The following is a 10,241-nucleotide window of genomic DNA, read 5'->3' as shown; positions in this document are numbered from 1 at the left end:
AAGGCACCCAGAACCCATCTCACCCCTGCCTCTGGATGAATGTGAGATCTGAGACCTAGTCACTGTGACATCTCATGTCAAAGGGTCCTAGGTGTCACAAGGGCCGAAAGGAGACACAGCAATGCCATGCTGCATTGCTCTCGGTCGGCTGTTCGTTATTGCAGCAGATGCCTGAGAAATAAATCATCTTGGAAAGAAGAAAGGTTTATTTGACTCGTGATTTTTTTTTAATACTTGCAGTTTTCCTAGTTTCTTTTTTTAAGATTTATTAATTATGTACACAGTGTACTGCCTGCATGTATGCCTCTTGGATATCAGGTCTCATTATGGATGGTTGTAAGACACCATGTGGTTACTAGGAACTGAACTTAGGACCTCTGCAAGAGCAGCCAGTGCTCTTAACCTGTGCCTTCTCTCAGTTTTCTCAGCCCTCGGCTCATAATTTTGAGGTTCAGTTCATGATCATTGTGCCAGGAGCTTTAGACATGGGATGGAACAGTAGATCCTGGCGGGAGCACATGGCTGCAGAGACCTCTTTACCTCCTGGCCAGGTATGAAGAAAAAAATCAAAGAGGAGGATGGGTACTGCCGTTCATCTTTTCTCTCATCCTTATCTTTCCTCTCCTTTCTTTCTTTCTAAGCATGTACTTTTGTGTGTGCGTGCGTGTGTACGTGTGCACGCGCACGCACGTGTGTCTGTGTGAGTGTGGGCACACCCTCACAAGCTAGATAAAGACAGCTTTCAGGAGTTGTTCTTTCCTTCCCCGTCAAGCTCCAGGGCTAAGCTCAGGTCACTGGCCTTTACCTGCCTCCCCAGTGCTGGAATTACATGCATGTCACAATATAGGATTTTAAACATGGGTTCTCGGAAACAAATTCAGTTCCTTATGTTTACAAGGCAAATACTGTATTGGCTGGGCCATCTCCCCAGCCCCCAAACATTTTTTCTTTTATTTTTTTAAATTAAAATGTATGACAAACAAATTACAAATAAGAAAAATCCCACGGGCAAACATTTTCAAAGCAGACAGAACTCCGAGGCTGCTGATCTAGTTTCTATTTTTAAAAGGCTCAGATCAGAATAACTTCAGGTCTTCGTCTGGCTGGGAGAGAGAAGCCATGACACCTCTGCTGGTTTCTATGACAACCATCAACAGCTATGGTAATGCCAACAAAAGAACTAGGGGACTTGGTCATCTTACATACATCTGTGTACGTGCAGCCAGATGGGACCTGATGTATTCTGAAGGCAAAGGCACAGCCCACTTCACCAAGCTCTGTTGTGTCTCCCGATTCCAGGGGAGTGTGGGTGGGTTAGCAAAAGGTGAAGTCGGGGCTTCACTCTCGTCTTCATGGGTTCTGCAGATGCATTTTTCCTGTCACTTTGAAGAGATCAGTTAACCTACTTCTAGTTACACAAGTTACGCTGTCATGATTCCAAAGAGCGGCGGCTCAAAATAGCCCTGTGCACTTGTTCTCAGTGGCAGGCACAGCTGATTCCAAAGGCCAGGTCTGGCTGAGGACCGACTCTCAAGCATGAAAGCCAGAGGCTGCAGTTTGAGACAGGGGTACAGAGGTCTCTGTCTGTCACCTTGCCTTCTAATATCTTCCCCTGGGAAACAGATCTCCCGGAAATGTCTCACCTTGTGATGACACATCACACAATGCATAAGGGACCACAGTGTCTCCCACATTGCCTGGAACAAAGCTTCCAGAACGCTCAGCTGAGGTTGGAGGGTTCTAGCTCAGGTTCACAGAGAGAGGTGCTCTAGCATTTGTGAAGCCCTGGGTTTGATGCCCGTGCACATTTCTGGGTGTGGTGATACAGGGCTGTCCCAGCAGTGGAGGGTAGGGAAGGAGGATCAGAAGTTCAAGGTCATTCTTGGTAAATTCAAGGCCAGTCTGGGTTATAGGAGACCCTGTCTGGGAAAACAAACAACAACCCCCACCCCCCAAACCCAGCTGTGACACCTGAGAGCAGGGTGTGGTGGTTTGAAAATGTGTCCCCTATAGACTCGTGTATTTTAACGCTTGTTCCACAGTTGGCAGCTGTTTGAGAAGGTCCCTTTCAGGATGTAGGGCCATGCTGGAGGGAGGGCATCCGAGTTTGCGGCCACGCCCCACTTCCAGTTCTCTCTACTTCCCTCAGCTTTCTGTTCCTGCTGCGATGACGGACAACCAAGCCCCTGAAACCATAAGTCAAAAGGAAACAACAGCGACCACAACCCTCCTTCTTCTGTAACTTGCTCTTGGTTGCAGCATTTTGCCACAAAAGTACGCAGCACACAGGAGAAAGGTTTTCACGCTGTTGTGCAGATGACTGTCAGCCTATGCTTGCTTCTCCACGCTCTCCCTCCCCTTCACATTACTATCAGCTACAGGTCTGCTCTGTTTCCAAAAGTACCTCAGGAAAGGAAAAGTTCCAGAATTCATAGGCCTAGAGATAATAGTTCCTCCAGGATCGGCCTGATGGATGGGTGGATGTGTCAAGGCCTGTGTATTTCTGTCCGTGTTTGGCAGAGATTTGTTTATTCTGTGCTTTCTCTGTGCTGGGCTCAATGCTAGGCAACATGATCCATGACCTCCTGATATTTAAAATTTTGTGGCAACAAGGCCAATAAACACCATTCCTGAGGACTACAAGCAGGCTACATGTTTGTCCTGTCTCTTGGTAGCAAGGCCTGCCTGAGTTAAGCAGGGAAAAACACTATTTGGGTCCCACTGCGTTCCAGCGCTGGAGAGAGCTGTTGCCTGACTTACGTTCACATCCGTCTATCAGGTTGTACATCCTTACATAAGAACTGAAGTAACTCAGTGAGACTCGGTGATACCCCACAGGCACACACTCAGAAAGTGGCTGAGTCAGAAAATGAACTCAGACTTTTGTACCCTAATTCCTGCAAAAATACATCCTCAATAACAGAGAAAAGTTAACTCTGCCTTCCAGAAATAACAGGTCAGAGTCCGTGGGCTGTATGTCCAAGGTCACTGAAGTCGCCACAGGTTGAGCTAGTATTAAATGTCCATCCCATGTTCTCCGGCATCTCCTTAGCTCATCACAACCTGTTCCCACGCCCTTCTCTCCTTATGTCACAGGACGCTGTCACCAGTGGCACTGCCCGTGAAGTGGCATGGTGACTGTCGCTTTTGGGGTGCTGAAACAGGCGGGGCGGCTGCTTCTTGCTTCTGAGGTCCTTACAGTTCTGCCCCTGCTGGTACAGACTGAGAAACTAAGGCCATCCTTTGCCTTGGTCGGGCTGTTCCTGACCTACATAGGTCACCCCAGGTTCCTCCAGGTTCCGTCCCACCGTACAACAGACCTTTTCTCAAGTCGCCAGCATCCCAATTCCAGCTCCACTGAGACTGGCAGCTCCAGGCAAATGACAGAAAATCAGGGTTCACTTTTACCAGTTTCTATTTCTTGGCTCTTAGTAGCACTCAGTGAGTGTAGGACAGAGGGGGGAATATGTGAACAAAACGGAGCATTAACGTTAGCCCTGCAGGCATGTGCTTCTTGGCCTCTGCAGGAAGGAAACAGGAGCATCCGTACTGGCCTTTGAGCCCTGTGGCTCCTCCTTTTGTCAGTTCTGTTCTTCTAGAGAACCCCGACTAATGCAGATGTCCAGGTGTCTCAGAGAGGAGCGGCAAATAGACAAAAAATTAATTTCACATTACCATTGATTGCTAGTATTAGTAAGTGCTTTAGAGTGTCTCCAGGGGGTCTTGCACATCTCCTACGCCAGGCGCGCTCAATTCTGTGGCTCATCAGGAAGAGGAATGGCAGCTGTATTCCTATGTCCCTCATACAGTAACATAAATAGGCAAAAGAGTCAAAAGCCAAAACTGGCCTTTTGTGTTTGGCCAATGCTTCTGCTGGTCTAAACAGCGCTTCGTTAGAAGGGGTGACGTACCCCTGTGACCCCAGCATTAGTAGGCTGAGACAGAAAAATGGGCAGAGAATTTAAAGCCAGCCTGGACTACATGGTGAGAATGGGCTTGAAGAGGAGAGGTAAAAGGAGAAAGGAAAGGGACGGGAGGAGGAGAGGGGAGAGAAAAAAAAAAGCTTAGTTTATGAAGTTGATCTCTCCGAGAGAGTGAACCAGAATGTCATCTGTACACTGGATGGCCTTCTAAGGAACTTTAGGCTAAGGATGCCGAGGGGCAGGCACAGAGTCCCACAGCTAAACCACCTGTGGGAAGTGCTATCAGAGAATGCCTGGAGGCCTTAGGATTTGGGAATTGTCTGTGCCAAGGAAAACACAGACTTTGAGCAAGGAGAACCAAAGAGCTCCATCTAGTGACGGAGCTCTTCTCATGATAAAATCAGTATTCCTCTTCACAGATGAGAGCCCGAATACACAAAGCCCCAAAGCACTCCACACAGGACCTCCAACAAGTGTAAATCCAAGTTTTTTATATACAAAGAACTAAAATATTTTATGTGAAAAATTTTGCTCATAAAACTTCACTGGCAAATAAACATTTTTTTATTAATTTAGGAACACCAGCCCTCACCACATGAGCCCCTGAATTGACGTCATCCCTTTTTGCAGGCTGTATCACCTTTGTAATCACAGAATGGGCATCGTTTCAAATGTTCTTTACAATATTTATGTTTTTCCTTCTTGCAAGCACTTAGGGTTTTGAATGCATTCGTGTTATTAAGTTCATGTAACACAGAGGAAAAAACTAAGCTATTTAGGGAATGAAGCATTCATTTGTATGAGAAAGCAAGAGTGTGGAAGAGAAAAGGACAAAGGAAGGCCTAACACCAGTGGAATCCGGAGCTATCACAACCGCTAAAAGTTCTGACCTAGGGGATAGATAGCAGAGTCTGGGGTGAGTGGGGGCCTGGGCTGGAGCCTTTGTCTGCTGAGTATGTTCCTGGAAGACAGAGATGGTGCCATTGACAGACAAAGGAAATACAGTCTTCCCTGAGGATCATGAGTCACATCGCATATGGAACTTGGCAACTCACACGTGGGAGCAACAGATGGCACTACAGAAATAGTGTGTCTGACAGCTAGGGGGGGTGTGTAATTAGCTGAAGTCAACAGATGATAGAAACAAGTGTGGGTCTTAGTAAGGGTTTCTATTGCTGCAATAAAACACCAAGACCAGAAGCAACTCGGGGAGGAAAGAGTTTATTTGGCTTACACTTCTGCATCATAGTCCATCACCGAGGAAAGTCAGGGCAGAAAGTCAAGCAGCGCAGGAACCTGGAGGCAGGACCTGAGGCAGAGGCCATGAAGAGTGCTGCTTAAAGGTTTGTTCCTCATGGCTTGCCCAGCCTGCTTTCTTACACAGCTCCGAGGACCACTGGCCTAGGGGTCACACCTGCCTCAGTGAGCTGGGCCCTCCCCCGTCAGCAACCAATCAAGAAAATTCACCACAGGCCAATCTGGTGGGGACATCTTCTCAACCGAATTTCCCTCTTTCAAAATGACTCTAGTTTGTGACAAGTGAACATAAAACTAGGCAGCACAGTATACATTGTTATGATTAATTGTCTTAGGGATATTTAGAATTTTCATTTAAACATCATCCAGATAACTAGTAACTGTCATATCTGGGAAACAGGGATATTCTTAATAATAGACGCCAATATATGTCAGCAGACCCAGACACTGTAGCGGGAATTCGAATTGGTATTAATAATAAAAACCCAGAGTCAGAGTCAGGTGGTGGTGATGGCGCACGCCTTTAATCCTAGCACTTGGGAGGCAGAGGCAGGCGGATCTCTGTGAGTTCAAGGCCAGTCTGGTCTACAGAGTGAGTTCCAGGACGGTTAAGGCTGTTACACAGAGAAACCCTGTCTCAAAAAACAAGCAAACAAACAAACACTCCAGAGTCAGATATAGGGGTTCGTTAATACTGAAGATCAGAGAAGCAGAGCAGCCAGCCACTAGAGAGTTCTTTACCTCGGTCAATGCTCAGGCCGAAGGGCGATCCTGTCTCTAAGAAACCTCGGACTGTCTTTGAGCTGCTGTCTCCTCCCACCTTCTATTCTTCTTTCTGCCCAGCCCTGACACTCCTGTCTCCACCTCCCTAGTGCTGGGATTAAAAGCCTGTGATTTGAAAGTACTAGGGATTCAAGGTGTGAGTCACCACCTCCAGGCTCTGTTTCTCTTTTAGACTGGAGCAATATTGCCTTAGGGTGGCCGTGAACTCACAGAAATCAGTTTGCCTCTGTCTCCTGAGTGCTGGGATTAAAGATGTGTACCACTACTGCCTGGCCTTTATGGCCAACTAATGGCTTAGTTCTGCACTCTGATCTTCAGGCAAACTTAATTTGTTAGATTACAAACAAAACATCACTACAAGACACTGTCTGTGCTGCGGTTTAGATGTGGTTTGTGCATGTCTCCTAAGGGTTCCTGTGTTGGAACTCGGTCCACGGGCAGTGACAAGAAAAGTGTTCAAACCATGGAAAGCAGAGCCAGCAGGAGCCAGGGTCTCAGGCCTCGCTCCCGGGCAGGTGAGAGCAGCTCCCGAGGACTCCTGTGAGTTCTCATCAGCATGCACAGAGCGAAGCCCGCCTCTCTCTCCCTCTCTCTCTCTCTCTCTCTCTCTCTCTCTCTCTCTCTCTCTCTCGTCTGTGCTCTTCTGTTTTCCTTTTTTCTACTTTCAGCTCAGAGCCCCTCATGCATGCTGAGCAGGCACTCTGATGCAGAGTTAAACTCTTAGCTCGCTATTTTCCTTTCTACTTCTCTGTGACATCCTGAGCCAGAGATAAACAGTTAGGGCTGCCTGAACTTGAACTTTTGGCCTTTGTTTGCTTATTTTTTGAGACAGGGCTTTTGTTATGCCCAAGTTCCTGGTCCCCAAATGAATCATGGAGCCGGATTTCTGATGCAAATTACAATATATTTGCAATATATAACGGAGGGTAGAACTTTTAAAGGGGAAACGCCATAATTGGGGGAGTTAGGGAGTGTCCTGTCACCTTGGGATTGGGTAAGGAGGGCATAGGGTAAGGTGGTTTCTGAAACCATTGGTCAGTTTTTGGGTGCAAAACCTAACAGCCATAAATTACAGACAAGGTACCTTCAAGGACTAGAACATCTGGACCTCGTTAAATTTTATGGGCCTGCTCCCTATCTCCTTAATTGGCTATTTTTAGGGCATCTGTTCAAATTTCTGCTATCGCAGCACATTTCTGGAGCTGAGATCGCCCACCCTCAGCTCACTGCATGGCTTAAGATGAAGCCCCTTCTTTAAAATGGAGTTAGAAAAGTCAGTTCCTCACAGTTTCTCTGTGTAGTCTTGGCTGTCCTGGAACTCGCTCTGTAGACTAGGCTGGCCTCGAACTCACAAGAGATCTGTCTGTCTCTGCCTCGGGAGAGCTAGGATTAAAGGTGGGCACCACCATGGCCCAGCAAACTTTTGGTCTTTAATCTTGAGATAATCTTTTGTTTATCTCAAAATCTTTGTTGTTTTTTAAAGTTCTTAGCTTTAGGCATTTATCATAGCAACAGGAAACAGCTGCCTTAGTTACTTTTCTATTGCTGAAAAACAAAAAACGAAAACCCACCATGACCGAGGAGGCTACTTATAAAAAAGCATTTAACTGATCCTATAGTGTTAGAGGTTTAGGATCCATGATAGTGGGGCAACTAGAGATAGCGGTAGGAACAGCTGAGGGCTCACTTCTTGATCTGCAAGTAGAGACAGCAAGAACTCAAAATGGTAATATTTTTGAAACCTCAAAGCCCACCAGGAGTGACATACTTCCTTCCTCAAGGCCACATGTCCTAATCCTCCCCAAATAGCCACCAACTAGGGACCAAATAGTCAAACAAACCAGCGTATGGGGGCCATTCTCATGCAAACCACCACATTTCACTCCTTGGCTCCCAGAGCTCAGGGCCGTGTCATAACACAGATGCATTCAGTCCAACTTCAAAGTCCCTGTCAGCTTTCACAGTCTCAGCGCTGTTCTAAAGTCCAAACTCCAAGTCTCTCCCAAGACTCAAAGCAATTTCTTAATTGTAACCCCATGTAAAATCAAAAAGCAAATTACACGTGTCCAACAGGACAAACCCCACATCCTGTAGCTCCATGTCTAATGTCAAAGGACCTGGATGGCTCTGCCCTTGAGTTTTGCTCACTGCAACACACCTCTCTCTCTCTTGCTCAACACTCCTGGTCTGCGGCTTTCTTGGTAGACATCTCACAGTTTTGGCACCTCTATTTATTACACTTATTTATTGTGTGTGTGTGTGTGTGTGTGTGAGTGTGATTCAGAGGACAGCTGACAAAAGTTGGCTCTCTCCACCATATGTGTCTCTGGGATTGAACTAGGGTCCAGGCTTAATGCCAGGTGCCCAAACCTGCTGAACCAACTCGCTAGCCTTGTTTTTGGCAGGCAGTGTTTTTCCCAGTGAACGTGGAACTCTCTGATTCAGCTAGAGTGACCCTACCTCTTGTCTCTATCTTCCCATGGCAGTGGCCAGCAAACCCAAACGTGACTGCTGGGATCTAACTCAGGTCCTCATGCTTACACAGACAGCCTTTTATGAGAGCCATCCGCTCAGACCCCACGTATCTGCAGTTTTCATTGGCCCCCGCTGGCTGGTGCCAACCACGTGACCAGTCTTTTCTTCCTTTAGTTTTCCTCCTTGTTACAATCAGACAATAACCAACCAGGTGCCTGTTTCTCCTTACCTACGGCCACACACATTTCTCCCCTAGGCTGATGAGCACGCTTCTCTCCTCGCTTGACCTACCATGTGGCTCTTTGTGCACACCTGATGCTGTGTTACTGATTTCTCCACGTGTTGGACAGAGAACCTTGGCTCAGAATCACTGATTTAAATTTTCGATTTGTTCATTGTGATTTTTAAAAAAATGTTTCTTAGGATAGTTACGATTTCATTCTTGATTTTTCCATATGTAAACCCTGCTAATCCGGGCCAGTACTGGCTTCTTCTCTGGACTCTCTTCTTCAGTGAATTAGCACAAGGGTCATCAGCTTGTCACCACCAACAGTACAACCTGGGACAAGTGCCTTCTCTTGCTTATTCTGCCTAGAGTTACTTCCTCTCCTCATTTGCCACATATACAGCAATTAGTTAGGGAAAGCAATGCTCTGTCATAGCCATGTATTCATAGATCCTATTTCAGAGCGGAACACACAGGAGGCCCCCTGGGAATGCTTTAAACGACTTTTTACATGTATTGGGTACTGTAGTATGAGGGCTGGCTTGTTGGGGTTTCTGTCCCTCCCAGTACCCCAACAGCCGGCAAGCAACAAAGAAAATCACACACAAGACTCCATAAGGATATAAACTGATTGGCTCATTAGGTCAGGCTTCTTGTTAACTCTTATAACTTATATTAACCCATTATTCTCATCTATGTTAGCCATAATAGCTCCGTACCTTTCTCTGCTGGGCAAGTTACATGCTGCCTCTTTGGTGGTCTGTACAGGAATGGCTGAGAGAGAACTTCTGCTTCCAGAATACTCCCAGTCTCTTTGCTCCACCCCTACTTCCTGTCTGGCTTTCCCGCCTATACTGCCTGCCTGGCCAATCAGCGTTTTATTAAAATATGATTGACAGAATACAGATAATTCTCCCGCACCAGGGTACAAATAACACAATCATGCAATTAAGCTTAGGAGTAGATTTATATCTACAGCATTCTATAGCTTGGATTTTGAGCATCCAGCAAAGGTCAGTGTGTTGAAAGGTGGGCTCTGGGTAGTAGGTATGTACAGAACTCTCGAAGTCCTCCTCCCAGTCTCGTATCTCTGCTGATGGTCGGTGCCTCTGTGTTGGCTCTGGGCCCCGAGGTTCTGGGAAACTATGTATAGGTAGTGGAAACTTTTTGTGGGTAGTGGGGCGGGGGTTGAAGTTCTTAAATCACTGGGGGAATGACTACAAGGGAGAGCGTAGCAGCCACCCTCTTCTATCTTTGTTTCTTGGTATGAAGTGAGTAATTTGTTCTGCTTTGAGCCGCAGTCATTGCCATCAGAATGACCAGCAGAAGTCCAGAGGCCGAAATCAATAGGCACAGCAGATTAAAGCCTGGGAATACACAAACTGCAAACCAAACAAGCATTTCCCTCTTGATAAGCTAATTTGTCAGATATTTTCTTTTATTACTATTATTGTTATTGATGTATGTATGGGTGTTTTGCCTATGTATATCTGCATCATGTAAGCAGGTGCTGCTGGGAATCGAACTTGTGTTCTCTGGAAGATTATCCGGTGTGCTTAATTGTTGAGCCATCTCTC

Source organism: Myodes glareolus, chromosome 5, assembly GCF_982192425.1.
Source record: "Myodes glareolus chromosome 5, mMyoGla1.1, whole genome shotgun sequence".
NCBI lineage: Eukaryota > Metazoa > Chordata > Mammalia > Rodentia > Cricetidae > Myodes > Myodes glareolus.
The sequence above is the reverse complement of the archived record's forward strand: the minus strand, read 5'-3'. Positions refer to the sequence as shown.